The sequence below is a fragment of the Silene latifolia genome, chromosome X, assembly GCF_048544455.1.
Source record: "Silene latifolia isolate original U9 population chromosome X, ASM4854445v1, whole genome shotgun sequence".
Taxonomy (NCBI): Eukaryota; Viridiplantae; Streptophyta; class Magnoliopsida; order Caryophyllales; family Caryophyllaceae; genus Silene; species Silene latifolia.
In genome coordinates this window covers 330,684,967-330,705,426 of record NC_133537.1, presented here as the reverse complement: position 1 = coordinate 330,705,426, position 20,460 = coordinate 330,684,967, and the positions used below count along the sequence as shown (strand labels likewise).

Below are 20,460 nucleotides of genomic sequence, written 5' to 3'. Positions count from 1 at the left end.
TAGATTATAATTATACGAGTAATTAATATTTATAATTATTTATCCTAGAGAGATAAAAAGAAGTTTAAAGGGTTTTGTGTGTTTAAGATTTAATTTTTTTTTTAATTTAATTGCTTTGTAGTTTGTACAATATAGTTTTTCAAGAATTAGTTGTTACAAGTATTTACGAGCTAGTAGTAATTACATAATTAATTGATCCAAGGAAATTTTAGCAAATTAAAAGTACTTTATTTTATAAAATTTATTCTACTAGCTTCACTTTTCAGTTTTCGAGCTTGACCGTGAATATGTTAAAAGAATACGGAGTATGCAAAAATGTAAATATGCTCGTAAGTCGTAACATTATATGGAGTATTTTCAATCAAAGAAAGTAATACTCCGTATGTGATGGCTTTGTTGTATGTAGCGATGTAGGTCGTGCAAAAATCATATAGGTCGAATTGAACTGGATAAAAAGAGTATAATAATTTGATTATTTTGGAAGAAATAGTTGTAAGAAACTCGAAATAACGGACTATTAATTTGCAAATTCTATTTAAAACCGTTTCTAACAAGACTTAACACAACGATATGTATAATCGATCGAACGGCGTATATATGAGTATTTGAGTTAGCATATAATACTACTATTTGAGTTAGTCACATAGTAGTACGAAATATTTAATATTGAATTAACGACATTCCGAATATTATGGGTGACAGAAATTATAAAATAAGACGATATCAAATATTCATATATATGTGACAATTCAATCCATTTCTATAAATTAATTGTGTTTTTAAATGATGAAATTGTCTCACAGCGAGCGACGTGAGACCGTCTCACACAATAATAATTACTTGGTGGGTGGTGTGTTGACTAATGTACATGGTTTTCTGAAGTTGGAATAGCAAAAGACGCCCAATAAATAACACCCTCACATAATCGAGTGATCACGTAACAAAATATATCTTGAGCTATTCAATTAACCAATCGTGTTTACTGTTAATCAATGCAATTTAAGCATGTGTTTGTTTGTTTTCTTTAATTTCGAGAAAATGGATCTTTATTCCAGAAAAAAAACAGAGTTAAATGAAGTAAAGCTGTTTATTAGTTGGCTCTTTTAATCACCATTTTCACCCATTTCTTATTAACTTCATCAAACAAAACTTTAAATAGAATCTAGATAACTAACCTTAGCCTATCAATCCATTGCTTAAAAAAAGACGATCTCATTTGTAAGACTAACACGTAAATTATATAATGACTGCGAAATACATTTTTAATTGTATGTTAGTAGTATGATTTCATCTTTAACAAGTAAAAAACGAAATCACTTAATAAACTCGTTTACTTAAGCTCAATCATGCATGAATTGTCTTGCACGATATTAGTCTTGTGTAAAACACTAAAACCCTATGTACTATACACTAATACTCCGTATATAAAAATAGACATATGCAATATATGACTACTTACTATAAGAAGTTAACTAGAGAAAGATAACTATTCTTCCAAGTAATTTATACGAAAACCATTAAATTATTGTACATGCATAGGTACTCCAACTTAGTTTTATTTAGTCGTACCAAATACGGAGTAGTATGTACGATTTACTAAAAAAAATTCAAAATAAAAACTCGTCAACAACTGAAATATACGGAGTAGTATACATGTTAATACATCAATACAAACTATCAACTCATTGTGGGAAACATCATATACAAAACGCGTGTATGTACATAGTCTTTGTTCACAAATTATCTTGAACTTATACTCCTAACTCCTAAGTAATGGAGTAATTATTAGATTAGTGTAGTAAATTTAACTCAATAACATGTTACTAGTACTAAAGAATTTTTTTGTTTGTTTTTAGTGTAAAGGGAGTCACAATCAAAGATATATATGTTTCTGACGAAATTCGAACCAGGTTATGAGTTTCACTTTACCAACAAAGTTAGCTTACAGTTACTTCTACATGTTAATACGAAGTACTAGCTACGTACTCCGTAGTCCGTACTATAGTACATCGACGTAATGCATCTCATCATCACCTATATATGAATCTAACTTCACTCTAATTAAACTCAATGATATACTCCGTACTAATCCTAAAGTTTGGGGTAATTCTCGTATAATCTAAGGGTAGCCTTTACTTCTTCAGGAAATTAATTAAACGTATGTTTGAGGCTAGCTGTAATAGTCTTTGAAGTAGTATAGTACAATCATGCATTGTTTTCTACTACTACGTACGTACAGTATATGAAATATGAATGCATTATTGTTTTCATGGTTTAACAGACCTAAATTTTATTCGAGTGATTAAATCAGAATTTAACGTGAATTTCATTAAATAAATAATGAAATTCATGCATAGTTTTCCATCTTTCACTTACTTTAATAATTTAACGCCGTATTATGCGAGTATAAATTTAAGGGATTGCTGAATTATATCCTTCTATGAGTTTGAAATGCTTGAAATCAAGATGCTAATCAATAATAATCTCCTACGATGACAGAGGTGTACCGTGTACAAGTTGACATCAAGGAATTGAAAAAATCATATATACCTCATTCATACAAAACTCCATGAAGTTTGGTTCTCAAATTATCTTATACATGACTATCATGATCATTATTCAACAATAATAATGATTAACTAATGATCGAAAACACATATAACTCCCTTCGTCTCAATCGGTTATTTACCTCATATAAATTTCTCACAAGGAATAAAAAAAAAACAAATGAAAGAAATGAAGGGAGTATTTAATTAAGAAATTTAAAGATACAACTTTTTAAAGTCAAGGGGTGAATTATATCAATAAATCTGAAATATCTCTCGCTCGAATGGAAATAATATAAATAAAAATGCAAATAATATTAAATATCGTGCTTAAATAAAAAAGCGTACAAATTATCGTGTTAATACGTCTTATATAAGAGTATATGTAATAAACAAATTATTTTAATGGTATTTCAATTTCTTTTTTTATCTTTTTCAATCTAATTGGTCGCAATTTCCTTGCAGAAATGATTAACTTTATGTTTACATTAGGGTAAACTAAATATAGGAAAGATTAGTTGATAAATACGTGTCTTAAACTCAATATTTCTTAGGTGCAATAGTTAAAGAACCGATTTTTGATAAGAAGTTGTACAAGTTGGCCTACAAGACTATCAAAATGTATAACACTTATCCTAATTTAATTAATCTAACTTTTAAATTTATTTTGATGACCTATAATTTTATATTGATAACCAACCTATTTAAAGAAGTGTGTTTATACTTTATATCAATTCAAATTGTCAACATATAATACCACCTTGAATAAACACCAAGTAATTACTTTTGAATAGAGCAATTTCTCATTCTATTGGGCTTATTAGTTATTATGACTGTTTCTGTCAAAAAATAAAAAAATAAAAAAATGCATTGGAATAACAGAAATTAGTAAACAAGTTCCTATCTTTTGATTGGATGGGAATGAATGAAGAATTACTAAGTCATCCTATATCGAATCTATCGAATCTGGAATTTTTGCTTTTCCCAAAATTTGCATATAAAATGAAACCATGGGTTATACCAATAAATTCAATTTTTTCAAATTTTAATGGAATTTATAATTTTAGCGAAAAGAAAAACATCAATAGAACGAAAAAAACAAATCCTTTTACAACATCTAGAATATTAAATGAAATAAAATCTATGGAATTAGAGAATAGGAATCAAGTCGAAAAAGAAGTCATAAGTCAAAGAGATTCCGGCTCCGATGTTAAAAAAAATTATGAGTTTGTTATCTCAAAGCACCAAAAAGGTATTCAAGAAAATTATATAGGATCGGATATTAAAGGTCGTAGGAAAAAAAAAAAAAAAAACAAGAGTAGTACAGAAGCAGAACTCGATTTCTTCCTTAAAAGATATTTGCTTTTTCAATTGAGATGGGAGGGTTCTTTGAATCAAAAATTGCTCAATAATATCAAAGTCTACTGTCTTTTACTTAGATTGACAAATCCCAGAGAAATTACAATATCCTCGATTGAAAGAAGAGAAATGAATCTGAATATAATGCTGATTCAGCAAGATTTAACTCTTCCACAATTGATAAAAAGGGGGATATTTAGTATTGAACCCATTCGTCTGTCTGTAAAGAGCAACGGACAATTTATTTTGTACCAAACCATAGGTATTTCATTGATTCATAAAAGTAAACACCAAAAAAATAAAAAAAGAAACATCGACAGTATTGATAAGAAAAATCCAGATGAATGGATTCCAAGGTATAAATTTGATTTACTTGTTCCTGAAACTATTTTATCACCTAGGCGTCGTAGAAAATGGAGAATTCTAATGTGTTTGAATTCAAGTAATAATAATGGTATGTATAGGAATGCAGTATCTTATACCAGGAATCATATCCAAAACTGTAGTAAATTTTTTGATGAAAACAAAGATCTTAGGCACGAAAACAATACAGTTAAAGTTATAAACTATAAAGTCTTTCTTTGGCCTAATTATCGACTAGAAGATTTAGCCTGTATGAATCGTTATTGGTTTGATACTAATAATGGCAGTCGTTTTAGTTTATTAAGAATACGTATGTATCCACGATTTAAAATGCATTTATGAAAATTTTATATATTCACTATTATCTACTAGATAAATAGATGCCTACGCGTCTTGGCTTCAATTCTGATATACGATAATAATTTGATGACGTATCAATTCAATTAGATTTATAAAGGAATCACCATAATTGTTTTTAATAAAAAATAAGAAAATGTGTATACCAGTTTAAAAAGCTGGCATTATTATTACTGATTGCTAAAATTTCATATTTAGGAGTAAGGAAGGTTAAGAATTTATGAATAAAAATGCATTTATATCCTCGATTTCACATGAAAAAAAAAGAGGAAAACAGGGGATCTGTTGAATTTCAAGTTTTCTGTTTTACCACTAAGATACGAAGACTTACTTTACATTTGGAATTACATAAAAAAGATTATTCATCTCAGAGAGGTCTACGAAAAATTCTAGGAAAACGTCAACGCCTACTGGTTTATTTATCAAAGAAAAATAGAGTACGTTATAAAGAATTAATCGGTGAATTGAACATTAGAGAGCTAAAAACCCGTTAATTTTAAGAGTTGTTTTGAATTATTTGATTTATTATATCTTGAATTTTGATGAACTTTTTTCAATCCATGTCAAAATGAATTCCGGAAAGAATAATTGGGACAAAACCTATGACTGTACCAACTACAAGAAAAGACCTCATGATAGTTAATATGGGCCCTCACCACCCATCAATGCATGGCGTTCTACGACTTATTGTTACTTTAGACGGCGAAGATGTTATTGACTGTGAACCTATATTGGGTTATTTACACAGAGGGATGGAGAAAATTGCTGAAAACCGAACAATTATACAATATCTTCCTTATGTAACACGTTGGGATTATTTAGCTACTATGTTCACAGAAGCAATAACGGTAAATGGACCCGAGCAATTGGGCAATATTCAAGTACCTAAAAGAGCTAGCTATATCAGAGTTATTATGTTGGAGTTAAGTCGTATAGCTTCTCATTTGTTATGGCTCGGCCCTTTTATGGCAGATATTGGGGCGCAAACCCCCTTTTTCTATATTTTCAGAGAAAGAGAATTAGTATATGATTTATTTGAAGCTGCCACCGGTATGAGAATGATGCATAATTTTTTTCGTATTGGCGGAATAGCTGCCGATCTACCTTATGGGTGGATAGATAAATGTTTAGACTTTTGTGATTATTTTTTAACGGGACTTGCTGAATACCAGCAACTGATTACGCGAAATCCTATTTTTTTAGAACGAGTTGAAGGAGTTGGCTTTATTTCCGAAGAAGAGGCAATAAACTGGGGCTTATCAGGACCAATGCTACGATCTTCCGGAATACAATGGGATCTTCGTAAAGTTGATCATTATGAGTGTTATGATGAATTTGATTGGACGTCCAATGGCAAAAAGAAGGGGATTCATTAGCTCGGTATTTAGTACGAATAGGTGAAATGGCAGAATCCATCAAAATTATTCAACAAGCTCTAGAAGGAATTCCGGGGGGTCCCTATGAGAATTTGGAAATTCGACGCTTTGATAGGATAAAATATCCTGAATGGAATGATTTTGACTATCGATTCATTAGTAAAAAACCGTCTCCTACTTTTGAATTGTCGAAACAAGAACTTTATGTAAGAGTCGAAGCCCCAAAGGGGGAGTTGGGGATTTTTTTGATAGGGGATCAGAGTGTTTTTCCTTGGAGATGGAAAATTCGCCCACCCGGTTTTATCAATTTGCAAATTCTTCCTCAGTTAGTTAAAAAAATGAAATTGGCTGATATTATGACAATATTAGGTAGCATAGATATCATTATGGGAGAAGTTGATCGTTGAAATGATAATTGATACAACAAAAATACAAAATATCAACTCTTTTTACAGATTGGAATCCTTAAAAGAGATTTATGGGACTATATGGATACTTTTCCCTATTTTGATTCTTGTATTGGGAATCACAATAGGCGTACTAGTAACTGTATGGTTAGAAAGAGAAATATCCGCGGGTATCCAACAACGTATTGGACCTGAATATGCGGGTCCTTTGGGAATTCTTCAAGCTTTAGCAGACGGAACAAAACTTATTTTTAAAGAAAACCTTCTTCCATCTAGAGGGGATACACGTTTATTTAGTATCGGACCCTCTATAGCCGTCATATCAATTCTACTAAGTTATTCAGTAATTCCTTTTGGGTATCATCTTGTTCTAGCGGATCTCGGTATTGGTGTTTTTTTATGGATCGCTATTTCAAGTATTGCTCCGATTGGACTTCTTATGTCAGGATATGGATCAAATAATAAATATTCCTTTTTAGGTGGTCTACGGGCTGCTGCTCAATCAATTAGTTATGAAATACCATTAACTCTATGTGTGTTATCAATATCTCTACGTGTGATTCGTTAAGACATACGTCTTTTTAGGCTTCTAAGAAAAAATGTTGAATTTCTACGCAACGTATTAAATGGATCTCCTAATTTTTTATTCACTTATTTTTTTCACTTCTAGGAGTGATAAATTAAACCAGATAGTTAGATGAGTGCAAAAAAAAACAGCTTATAAATTTGCCGTAAAAAAAATCTCATTTCCTATGTACAGGGGCGAAGCGAAAATAAACATAAGCAGCCAAGACTGTTTATCCCCAAGATAAATTAAAAATTATAACTTGAAGCGGGTTAAAAAATTTTTTATGGAGTTTTTACTATAAATAAAAACAACCATATTATGATATAGATTGAGTAAAAAGAAGTGGATGATTAGGAACACCAAAGTACACAAAGGATTCGTAATAGAGATTATCTAAATTATTCTAAGTTTACATAAACGAAATACTAATTGAGGCTTTAAATTGGTAGAAATTATCAAGCAGTACTCCCAAAAATTCCGATCCAGAGTATGCTCCTATCCACCCATTAAGTAAATAACTATCAGGAACGAAGTAATCCTTTAACTTTTTTAAGCCTAAATAAAAGAAAAAAAAAAAAAGAATACAAGAAATAAAAAATAGACGAAAAATTTTTAACAAACAAACTATTTTTTTAGATATACATTCCATATTCATGGAAATGTCATTTTTATTATGGCATAAATCATGAATGAATGTTTAAATCTTTTTAAAAAATGAGGTTAAATTTTTATTTTTATTCATATTAAAAGAGTATCTTATTCAAGAATTAAGTTATTACTCAAAAAGTATTGCGGCAGTCAAAGGATGAGATCTATTCTGAAGCACTTTTCTATTATCGCAGACAGAATTCCATTGGTTTAATTCCGGAGCTTTCGGTTTATTTTTACTTTATCTATCCTACAACGATATCCGTAAAGAATATCGAATCAATCCTTAGATTTATTTATGGCTCTCGAGGAGCCGTATGAGGTGAAAATCTCATGTACGGTTCTGTAATAGCGATGACAAGAGTGATCTTATCGTCGACTATGATTATCTAACAGTTCAAGTACAGTTGACATAGTTGAGGCGCAGTCAAAATATGGTATTTTAGGATGGAATTTGTGGCGGCAACCTATAGGATTTATTGTTTTTATAATTTCTTCTCTAGCAGAATGCGAGAGATTACCTTTTGATTTACCAGAAGCCGAAGAAGAATTAGTAGCAGGTTATCAAACCGAATATTCTGGTATTAAATTTGGTTTATTTTATGTTGCTTCCTATCTAAATCTACTAATCTCCTCATTATTTGTAACAGTTCTTTACTTGGGTGGTTGGGATTTTTCTATTCCAAATATATTCATTCCTGAGTTTTTTGAAATACATAAAACGGAAGGAGTCTTTGGAACGACATTTAGTATTTTTATTACATTAATGAAAACGTTTTTGTTCTTGTTCATTCCTATCGCAACAAGATGGACTTTACCTAGACTGAGAATGGACCAATTATTAAATCTTGGATGGAAATTTCTTTTACCTATTTCTTTGGGTAATCTATTATTAACAACTTCTTCCCAACTTCTTTCATTATAAAAAAACGATAATATTTGATACTCACTAGAATTATTATTTGTCTAAAACAAGAGAAAGAAACAAAATCTTATTTTTTATTTTGATATTTACTATATGTTCCCTATGGTAACCGGGTTCATCAATTATGGTCAACAAACAGTACGAGCGGCAAGGTATATAGGTCAAGGTTTTATGATTACCTTATCTCATGCCAATCGTTTACCTGTAACTATTCAATATCCTTATGAAAAATTGATAACCTCAGAGCGGTTTCGTGGTCGAATACACTTTGAGTTTGATAAATGTATTGCTTGTGAAGTATGTGTTCGTGTATGTCCGATAGATTTACCTGTTGTTGATTGGAAATTAGAAAAAGATATTCGAAAAAAACGATTGCTTAATTACAGCATTGATTTCGGAATCTGTATATTTTGTGGTAATTGTGTTGAGTATTGTCCAACAAATTGTTTATCAATGACTGAAGAATATGAGCTTTCTACTTATGATCGTCATGAATTAAATTATAATCAAATTGCTCTGGGTCGTTTACCAATACCAATAACTGATGATTACACAATTCGAACTTTTTTGAATTCACCTCAAACAAAATAAAAATCTAGGGATTAAAAAATAATTATTAAATAACTCCATTTTTAACGCTACTTTATTTTATTTTAAAATACTAAATTAAATATAAATAGTGAATTTAAATTCAAAAAGCTTTTTTTCTTGGTCAATAATTAAAAAATCTAATGAGTCGCTATTCTATTGATTGGTGAAAATAAAAGTTTGTATTAAAAATATGATTACTGTAATAGTTTTAAATAGTTGTTATTTTGAACTACTTTAATTAGTTACAAAAAAAAAAAAAAAGAAAAAATGCAATGGGTCCAAAAATTTTACTCATAAAAAGTCGTACACATTAGGATTTAACAATTAGTAAAGGCACTAATCTTTATTCCTGTTTAATTCAATAAGATCATGAAACATTCTGATTTTTTATCTCTTATTTTTTATATAATGGATTTACCTGGACCAATACATGATTTTCTTTTAGTCTTTCTGGGAATAGGTCTTATATTAGGGGGTCTAGGAGTAGTATTATTTAACAATACAATTTTTTCTGCCTTTTCATTGGGGTTGGTTCTTGTTTGTATATCTTTATTTTATATTCTCGCCAATTCGCAGTTTGTAGCTTCTGCACAACTCCTTATTTATGTGGGAGCTATAAATGTTTTAATAATATTTGCTGTAATGTTTATGAATGGGCCAGAATATGACACAAATTTACGTCTGTGGACTGTTGGGGATAACATTACTTCGTTGATTTGTACAAGTCTTGTTTTTCATTAATTTTTATTACTCTAAATACCTCATGGTATGGTATTATTTGGACTACAAAATCAAACCAGATTCTAGAACAAGATTTGATAACTACTAGTCAACAAATCGGAATTCATTTATCAACAGAATTTTTTCTTCCCTTTGAACTCATTTCAATAATTCTTTTAGTTGCTTTAATAGGCGCAATTGCTATCGCGCGTCAATAATTCGTTTTTAAAACTAGCAATAAAAAAGAGTATTTTATCATATCCATCATATACATTTACATTAAATTCTATTCGGATTCGTTTATAAACTTTTAGTTTGATTTCTTATTACCAACATCTTTTTTTGCTTTAAATTTTGTCAATTTTATTTGAACTTATGGTATTCTAGTCAATCAAATGGGTTTAATTGTTGTTCAGATTGAAATGCATTAAATCTAAATTTATATTGATAAGGAGTTGATCAATGATGCTCGAACATGTACTTGTTTTGAGTGCTTATTTATTTTCTATCGGAATCTATGGATTAGTCACGAGTCGAAATTTAGTTCGGGCTCTGATGTGTCTTGAACTTATATTGAATTCAGTTAATCTAAATTTTGTAACATTTTCTGATTTTTTTGATAGCCGCCAATTAAAAGGAAATATTTTCTCAATTTTTGTTATAGCTATTGCAGCCGCTGAAGCAGCAATTGGGCTTGCTATTGTTTCTTCAATTTATCGTAACAGAAAATCAACTCGTATCAATCAATCGAATTTATTGAATAAATAGTCTTTTTTTTATTCTCTATATTATTTATTCTAAATATTATTATTATATTCTATATAAATATAAATTTTAATTTGAAGTTCCATTTAAATTATTAAGTATCGAACTTTAAGGTAAAAAATAAATTTCAAATGTAAGAAGTCAAAGTATTTTGGACCCGTTTTCTATTTATTTTTTAGTAAGTCGCCAATCCAAGCCAGAAGTAAATATCTTCAAAAAATTCTGGTAAATCGTTGATTCGTCTGGTATTTTAATATGTACTTCATTTACTTTACTATAACTAGATCGAAAATTAAACTTAATGAAATTAAAAAAATTAAATATCCTATGTCACATTCAGTAAAGATTTATGATACATGTATAGGGTGTACTCAATGTGTTCGAGCTTGCCCCACAGATGTATTAGAAATGATACCTTGGGACGGATGTAAGGCTAAACAAATAGCTTCTGCCCCAAGAACTGAGGACTGTGTTGGTTGTAAGAGATGCGAATCCGCTTGTCCAACAGATTTTTTAAGTGTTCGGGTTTATTTATGGCATGAAACAACGCGGAGTATGGGTCTAGCTTATTGATACGTCCCAGAAAATTGCATTTGAATCCATTTATTCAATTTGGATTTTTTACTGAAAAAAACCCGCACCCGAAAAGAAATTTCTTTTCGGGTGCGGGTTTTTTTGGCCCAAGTGTATCTTGTCTTTACCACGAATTCTTTTCCTTGGTTAACAACAATTGTCGTTTTACCCATATTTGCAGGTTCTTTAATGTTAATTCTCCCTCATAGAGGAAATAAGGCAACTCGGTGGTATACAATAGGCATATCTACTCTAGAGCTACTTCTAACAACCTATGCGTTTTGTTATCATTTCCAACCAGACGACCCATTAATCCAACTGGCCGAAGATTATAAATGGATCAACTTTTTTGATTTCCACTGGAAATTAGGAATAGATGGACTTTCGATAGGACCCGTTTTACTGACGGGATTCATCACTACTTTAGCTACTTTAGCGGCTTTTCCAGTTACTCGGGATTCCCGATTATTCCACTTTCTGATGTTAGCAATGTACAGTGGTCAAATGGGCTCATTTTCATCTCGAGATCTTTTACTTTTTTTCATAATGTGGGAATTAGAATTAATTCCTGTTTATCTACTTTTATCCATGTGGGGAGGAAAGAAACGTCTCTATTCAGCTACTAAATTTATTTTGTATACGGCCGGGGGTTCCATTTTTCTATTAATGGGAGTTTTGGGTGTTGGTTTATATGGTTCTATTGAACCTACCTTAAATTGGGAAACATTAGTTAATCAATCGTATCCCTTGGCATTAGAAATAATATTCTATATTGGATTTTTTATTGCTTTTGCTGTAAAATTACCAATTATACCTTTACATACATGGTTACCAGATACCCATGGGGAAGCTCATTACAGTACTTGTATGCTTCTAGCGGGAATCTTATTAAAAATGGGAGCGTATGGGTTGGTTCGGATCAATATGGAATTATTACCTCATGCTCATTCGATATTTTCGCCTTGGTTGATAATAATAGGCACAGTGCAAATAATCTATGCAGCTTTAACATCTCCTGGACAACGCAATTTAAAAAAAAGAATAGCCTATTCCTCTGTATCTCACATGGGTTTTATAATTATAGGAATTAGTTCCATAACTGAAACGGGACTTAACGGAGCCATTTTACAAATAATTTCTCATGGATTTATTGGTGCTGCACTTTTTTTCTTAGCGGGAACTAGTTACGATCGAACACGTCTTGTTTATCTCGACGAAATGGGCGGAATAGCTATTCCAATGCCAAAAATTTTTACACTATTCAGTAGTTTTTCCATGGCATCCCTTGCATTACCGGGCATGAGTGGTTTCATTGCCGAATTAATAGTCTTTTTTGGAATAATTACAAGCCAAAAATTACTTTTAATGCCAAAGATACTAATTTCTTTTGGAATGGCAATTGGAATGATATTAACTCCTATTTATTCATTATCTATGTTACGTCAAATGTTTTATGGATATAAGTTATTTAATATTACAAACTCTTATTTTTTTGATTCTGGTCCACGAGAATTTTTTGTTTCGACGTCTATCTTTCTACCTGTACTAGGTGTTGGCGTTTACCCGGATTTCGTTCTTTCATTATCCGCTGAGAAGGTAGAAGCTATTTTATCAAACTTTTTTCTAGATAAGTTTCATTTAATGAAATGAAAAAGTAGTTGTTTTTCTCTTTCTATTTGTATACTTCTAATAAGAACGACTGAATTGGAATTATAATTCGGGCATTTTAGACATTTGTGAGAACCATTAAGATGGTTCTCACCTGTTTATAAGTTGATAAGAAACACCTTGGCCTATGTTTTGTTTGTATTCATAAAGTCTTTTCTTCAATTAAATTAAATTTAGAATGAACCATAACTATGTAGCCCTATTCCTAAGAGATTGACTCCAAAATAGCATATCCAAATTATAAGAAAGCCTATAAAAGCTACAATTGCAGAATTTTCGCCCTGAAAATTTTTATTTGTTCTAATATGTAAATAAATTGCAAATACAGTCCAAGTAATAAATGCCCAAGTTTCCTTTGGGTCCCAATTCCAATATGAGCCCCACGCCTCATTTGCCCATACTGCTCCTGAAAGAATACCTATGGTTAAAAGGATAAATCCTAAACTAATAACACGATAACTCCAATGATCCAGTTGGTCAATCAATTGAGATCTATAATAATTTTTAACAGAAAAGGCTGAAACGCTTTCTAAAATATTGTCTTTTTCGTTCATGTGTGGAATTTCACTAAATAAAAGGGACTCGTTTAATAAATGTTTTCTTTTAGCAAAAAGGGTTATTATAGCTTTTTGAAATAGAATGATTAGAAGTGCTACTGATAACAATGATCCGCATAAAAGAGCGGCATAACCTAGTACCATCATACTTACGTGCATCATTAACCAATGGGATTGAAGAGCGGGTACTAATATTGAAGATTGGTGCATTTCCGTTAAAAGGCCTGAAGTAGCAAACCCTTGGGTAAAAATAGCACTTGGTGCAGTTATTGCACTTAAATTATTTTTTTGGTTTTTAAAATATGGAATCATATGAATAATGTAAAAACTCCAGGAAAGGAAGATTAATGATTCATATAGATCACTTAATGGGAAATGTTTCCAATAAACCCAACGCGTAATTAATAATCCCGTTAGGGATAAAAAAGTAACTATCATGCCTTTTTCTAATGAATTATATAGCCGTACTTTTTCATTGACTACTAAAGTTATCAAATGGAGTGTAATTACAACGGAAACCGTTGAAAACGAAATATGAGTCAAAATACGTTCTAAAGTCGAAAATATCATATAAAACTCTATCTATACATATATAAAAAAGAAATACTTCAATTAAAAAAAATATGAAAGAAATTTTCTTTCTCATTATTATTCATTTGATAATTTTTAAGATACCATGCCGCCACTCGGACTCGAACCGAGATGCTCTCGCACTGCTTCCTAAGAGCAACGTGTCTACCAATTTCACCATAGCGGCTTGTTTGAAATCATAATAGTCTTTTTTTATTCAATCGTCGAGAGTAATTTTTTTTTTTTTTTTTACAAATAAAAGATAATTAGAAAATCTAAAAATGCTTTTAATTTAAGTAAATTTTAAAGTACCACTTTGATTTGACAATTGACTCTCGTGTCGTTTAGATTTGGAACTTTTGTAAATAAAATATTATGTCTCTCACTCCGGGGTAGACAAGAAAAAACTTTTTTCTCGTTTTCTTTTCATTTATTAATCATTTTTGATCTGATTTCTAAATTAGTAAATAACAAATGAATATGAATCCTCAAAAATCTACTGTTTTAGATCACATTTGAAATACGACATCGAACTCTTTTTTCTTAACTTTTTTCTTAACATGTCATATAAGAAAAGTTGTTCGTTTTTTATTTTAAAATTTATAAAAAAAACTTTGATAATTTTGTTGTGACAAAATATAAAGGGTTGATGGGGAAAAATTCCCCATCTTAGAAATTAAAAAATAAACGAAAAAAACGATGATGATTATATATTTTTTTTTTGAAAAAGGACCCTTTTTTGGTTGACATAAGAGCTCTTCTTCTACATATCATAAGAAAAAGTCACACGTTTTTATAATTTTATAAATATTAATTCAAAAATTAATAAATACAAAATAGTCATAATTTAGGATGTTAATTTGTTCTGTTAAGATCTTTTTTTTGAATCAGGTCCATTCTGATTATTCCAAGTTTTGAGTACTTTTTTTTAGTACAAAAAAACTTTTAGAATTCCCAGTATAAAGAGATTTTGCTAACGAAAAAGCTTTTAACGCCGCCCAATACCCCTTCTTTTTCCAAAAATTTTTACGAATACGCTTTTTGGAAATAGAAGTGCGTTTTTTTGGAACTGCCATTTCAAATTTAATTTATTCTTCATTGTTATAGTTGGATGTGAAAGACATCTATTGTTTAAAAAAATCTTTGTTTCTTATTCATTATCTCTTATTCATTATCTATGTATTTATATTCTAGGCGATAACCAAATTTTGTATTAAATAATAATATAGGCGATTAGTAGAAACAAACTATTTTATGATCCATAGACTATTAAAAAAAAAAAAATGCATATGAAATTCAAAATTATTATTAATTAATGACGAAAAATGTTACCTTATATCTATTCTCCAGTTTTTTTGTTGTATTTTAATTGAATTTTTATGTACATAATAAACCACGCCGACAAATTTTAAAACCCACTACTTACTTATTACTTAATCTTAATTGAAAAACTTGACTTTAGTTTTTTGAAAACATATCGACTTTTTATATATTTTTTGGACTGGAAAATAATCCAAAATTTTTGTGTACAACGGGTTAATAATTCCGAATTCCGAACTTATTTTAGAATAAACTAATTTTTTTGTATCATTAGAGCTTTAGTAACTAATTTTTATAGTCTATAGACGCATTAGAAATGCTTTGAATATAAAGGAAAGTTTTTTTATCTTCTTTCTCCATTTTATATATTCAAATTTACTTATTTATTAACAAATTTTATATTTGACCAATAAGAATTTCTTGATTTGAATATTAAAAAAATTAAACATCTATGTATATTTATTTAGTGTTATTATATATCGTGATTTTTAATGGATTTCTTTCAAAAGATTACTATTAAAAAAAATTAAATTAAAAAAAAAAATTATATTATGGAACATATATACCAATATGCATGGATCATACCCTTCATTCCACTCCCAGTTCCTTTCTTAATAGGAGTGGGACTTCTCCTTTTTCCAACAGCAACAAAAAGTATTCGACGGATGTGGGCTTTTTCTAGTATTTCTTTGTTAACTATAGCTATGATTTTTTCGATGACGCTGGCGATTCAACAAATAAATAGTAATTCCATTTATCAATATGTATGGTCTTGGACTATTAATAATGATTTTTCTTTTGAATTTGGCTATTTGCTCGATCCACTTACTTCTATTATGTTAGTCTTAATAACTACTGTTGCAATTTTGGTTCTTATTTATAGCGATAATTATATGTGTCATGATCAGGGATATTTAAGATTTTTTGCTTATATGAGTTTTTTCAATACTTCCATGTTAGGATTAGTTACTAGTTCAAATTTAATACAAATTTATATTTGTTGGGAATTAGTTGGAATGTGTTCGTATCTATTAATAGGTTTTTGGTTTACACGCCCCATTGCCGCGAATGCTTGTCAAAAAGCGTTTGTGACTAATCGTGTAGGAGATTTTGGTTTATTATTAGGAATTTTAGGTCTTTATTGGGTAACAGGCAGTTTCGATTTTCGTGATTTGTTTGAAATATTTACTAACTTAATTAAAACTCATGAAGTTAATATTTTATTTTGTACTTTATGTACTTTATTCTTATTTTCTGGTGCAGTTGCAAAATCTGCCCAATTTCCTCTTCATGTATGGTTACCCGATGCTATGGAGGGGCCTACCCCGATTTCAGCTCTCATACATGCTGCGACCATGGTCGCAGCTGGGATTTTTTTAGTTGCTCGTCTTTTTCCTCTTTTCATAGTTATACCTTATATAATGTATGTAATCGCTTTTATAGGTATAATAACTTTATTTTTAGGAGCTACCTTAGCTCTTGCTCAAAAAGATATTAAGAGAAGTTTAGCTTATTCTACAATGTCTCAATTGGGTTATATGATGTTAGCCCTAGGTATGGGTTCTTATCGAGCTGCTTTATTTCATTTGATTACTCATGCTTATTCAAAAGCTTTATTGTTTTTAGGATCCGGATCCCTTATTCATTCAATGGAAACGCTTGTTGGATATTCTCCAGATAAAAATCAGAATATGGTTCTTATGGGAGGATTAACAAAACATGTTCCAATTACAAAAACTGCTTTTTTAATAGGTACGCTTTCTCTTTGTGGTATTCCGCCTCTTGCTTGTTTTTGGTCCAAGGATGAAATTCTTAATGATAGTTGGTTGTATTCGCCAATTTTTGCAATAATAGCTTATTTCACAGCCGGATTAACCGCTTTTTATATGTTTCGAATCTATTTTCTTACGTTTGACGGGCATTTAAACCTTTATTGTAAAAATTATAGTGGAAAAAAAAACATTTCCCTCTATTCAATGTCTCTGTGGGGTAAAGACGGATTGAAAAAAATTAATAAAAATTTATCTTTAGTTACCTTATTAACAAGGAATGCTAATCGAGCAGAGGCTTCTGTTTTTAGGAAAAAACCATATAAAATTTACAGAAATTTTTTAAAAATAATTCGATCTTTTATTAGTATTACTGAAAAAAAAAATTTTCTGCATATCCTCCTGAATCGGACAATACTATGCTATTTCCTCTCATTGTATTGATTGTGTTTACTTTTTTCATTGAATTAATTGGAATTCCGTTTAATCAAGAAGGAATAGGATTGGATATATTAACTAAATGGTTAACTCCACCCGTAAATCCTTTACATTCACTTTTGAATAATTCTGTTGATTGGTATGAATTTGCAATAAATGCAACTTTATCAGTTAGTATAGCTTGTTGGGGAATATTTATAGCTTTCTTTTTATATAAACCTATTTATTCATCGTTAAAAAATTTTTATTTAATAAATTCATTTGATAAAAGAGGTCCAAAGAGACCTTTTTGGGATAATATAATAATTTTTATTTATAATTGGTCTTCTAACCGTGGTTATATTGATGATTTTTATACAACATATTTTATTAAGGGTGTAAGAGGGTTGGCCGAGTTAGTTTCTTTTATTGATAGACGAATAATTGATGGAATTCCAAATGGATTTGGTATTACAATTTTTTTTTGTAGCCGAAAGTATTAAATATATAGGAGGGGGTCGCATATCCTCATATCTTTTTTTGTATTTATTTTATGTATGCATTTTTTTATTTTTTTATTATTTATTTTTAGTCCTATGATTGCATCAACTAAAAATTTTAAAAATTGTTCTTGATCTTCTGAACTAATTTGTTCTTCTTCTAGAAGTAAATGAATTCCTTTCCGATTGAATGTTGATTCCCCAGAAAATGGACTCATTAAAGGCATGAAATGCCTAATTTCTTTTGATATTGATTTTTTTTTTAATGTATCTTTTTTCTGTTCAAATTCGTGGTAATTATAATCATTACGAAGAATACTATGAATCTTATTTATAAAAATTCCATCTATCCAATTTTGGACTACAGTTTCATTTATAATAGAGGGTGAAAAGCATTTTTTTATTATTCCACGATAGGGTCCATTTAAGAAAGGATCATTTATTTTTGGCAAATATTCCTTTTTAGTTTTCTCATTGCATAATTGAGTTTTTTTATCGAGTCCATCTATATAAAAAAGTCCTTTGTCTAGAACTGCAATTCTATTAGCAAATTCATTGCTTAAGCTGTTTTTTTTTTGTTCATTGGTATAAATCCAATAATTGTATAGTTCATCGTATAATAATTTTTCTGTTGTAGACAAAGAAATCTTTCTTTGTATCATTTCCCAGAAAATTGATAAACTGGGTGGATATGTAAAAGAAATTCTTTTTTTTCCATCGTTTTGACATGTATAAAAAAAATATTGTGACATTTCATTTCTTACCGCATTTTCAAATCGATTGTTTTTTATATATCGCGTTGGACGATTCCAACGTTTATAGTCGAAAAGAAGAGAAAGAAGGGGTTTTTCAAACCAGAATAGGTTTTTCTTTTCTTCTTTAAGTATTTCTAACTTCGAAATCTCTTGATTGCCAGAATAAGAAGTTGGGCTATTTTTATAGTATGCTTTGTTTTGTCCTTTCCATTCACTCGGATCTTTTCCGTTTCATCAATTTTGTCCGGATCCGGATCCTCCTTTTCTTCCGAAAAAAGGGAAGGAGAAGGATCTTCTTCGGTGAATCCCTCTTCTTCCTGTTTAGTCTCCTTCGTTTCGGACTTTTTTTCTATTTCTACATCTGTTTCGTCCTCACTTTCTTTCGTTTCTGAGGTTTCTTTCAGTTTCTTAGTAAAAATGGGTGACGGCATTCGGCCTAAATAGTAGACACAGGTAATAAATAAGAGAATACTAAAGATTCGAGCCATAGAATTTTTTAATTCTGACACCAGATACTTATTAGATCGAATAAGTACATTAGATCTAATAGAATGATTTTGCTGTATCCAAACTAATACCAACCCAACCCATTTCATGAATAAAATGTGACCAATTAACCAACCAACAAAACTACTTGTTACAAATAACATCTTGTTGTTGCATCGAAACATATAAATGTTTACTAATCTGGCTAACATTGAACTTGGTAAAATGAAATGGTTGAATAATTGAAAAATGAGATTATTCAGGAATACACATTGAATGCTGAGATTACGCATTGAATTTCTGCTAGTAGATCCATAATCAAAAAAGCGTTTGTGATTGTTCCAGAAGAAATGAAACAAAAGGTAGGGTAGAGCTAGGACAGTTATTGTATGAGGTCTACCCAATGCTAGATGCAGAGGCGTATAATAGATCGATATGAACATCACGAGCTGTCCCATAATAAAACCAGTTGTTGCTGATACCTTCTTCTCGGTTCCTTCTTCTCCTTCTTCCATAACCTGAGCTCGGAGAAGGAAGAGATAAGAGGGCCCTATGGAGAATGTGGTCAGAAATCCATAATAAAGTCCGACCACAACGACCGAATTGATTATCTTCATGCATAAGGATACTAGATTACCTAGTAGAAAAGATTGAAAAATCATCACAAACCTCCCTTTTTCTTTTGTATTGCACTTTCTGGATTATTATATGATGATTTTTTAACTTTCCATATCTAGAAATAGAAAGAGATAGACTAGAAACGACATCTCTTATGTCGATGACACAAAAGGGATATTAAATGATTGGAATTGGGATATGGATGGAATATAATGAAATAGAGCCACTTTCAGGTTCTCTATGAAATGAGGCATGGAAGGGAGCCATTACGAAGAAGTTCCGGGAGTTACGAAGGAAGCTTCGAGCTCATATTGATCATGGGTTGAGACCGGTAATTTAATTCTATGAGATCGAGTCTGGCGTTGTTCCTCAGTAGCTCAGTGGTAGAGCGGTCGGCTGTTAACTGATTGGTCGTAGGTTCGAATCCTACTTGGGGAGATTTTATGAATTCTTCATTCTTTAATTCAGAATGAAGAGGCTCGCTTTGACCGTTAAGAGTAGGTAAGTGGGTAACCTCTTCCCTGTCTTTTTTTCTATCTCGTCGTATGGTATCACATTCTCATTCTGTTCTGCGCTATTTGATAATCTCCGTCAATACCTCG

General features: G+C 30.4%; 1 non-coding gene across 1 annotated transcript; it reads left to right on the top strand.

Moving 5' to 3' along the window:
• Positions 1–20,224: 20,224 nt before the first annotated feature.
• Positions 20,225–20,296, top strand: TRNAN-GUU (transfer RNA asparagine (anticodon GUU)). The gene has a single exon. It is a non-coding gene; the product is annotated as a tRNA-Asn (tRNA).
• Positions 20,297–20,460: the final 164 nt, after the last annotated feature.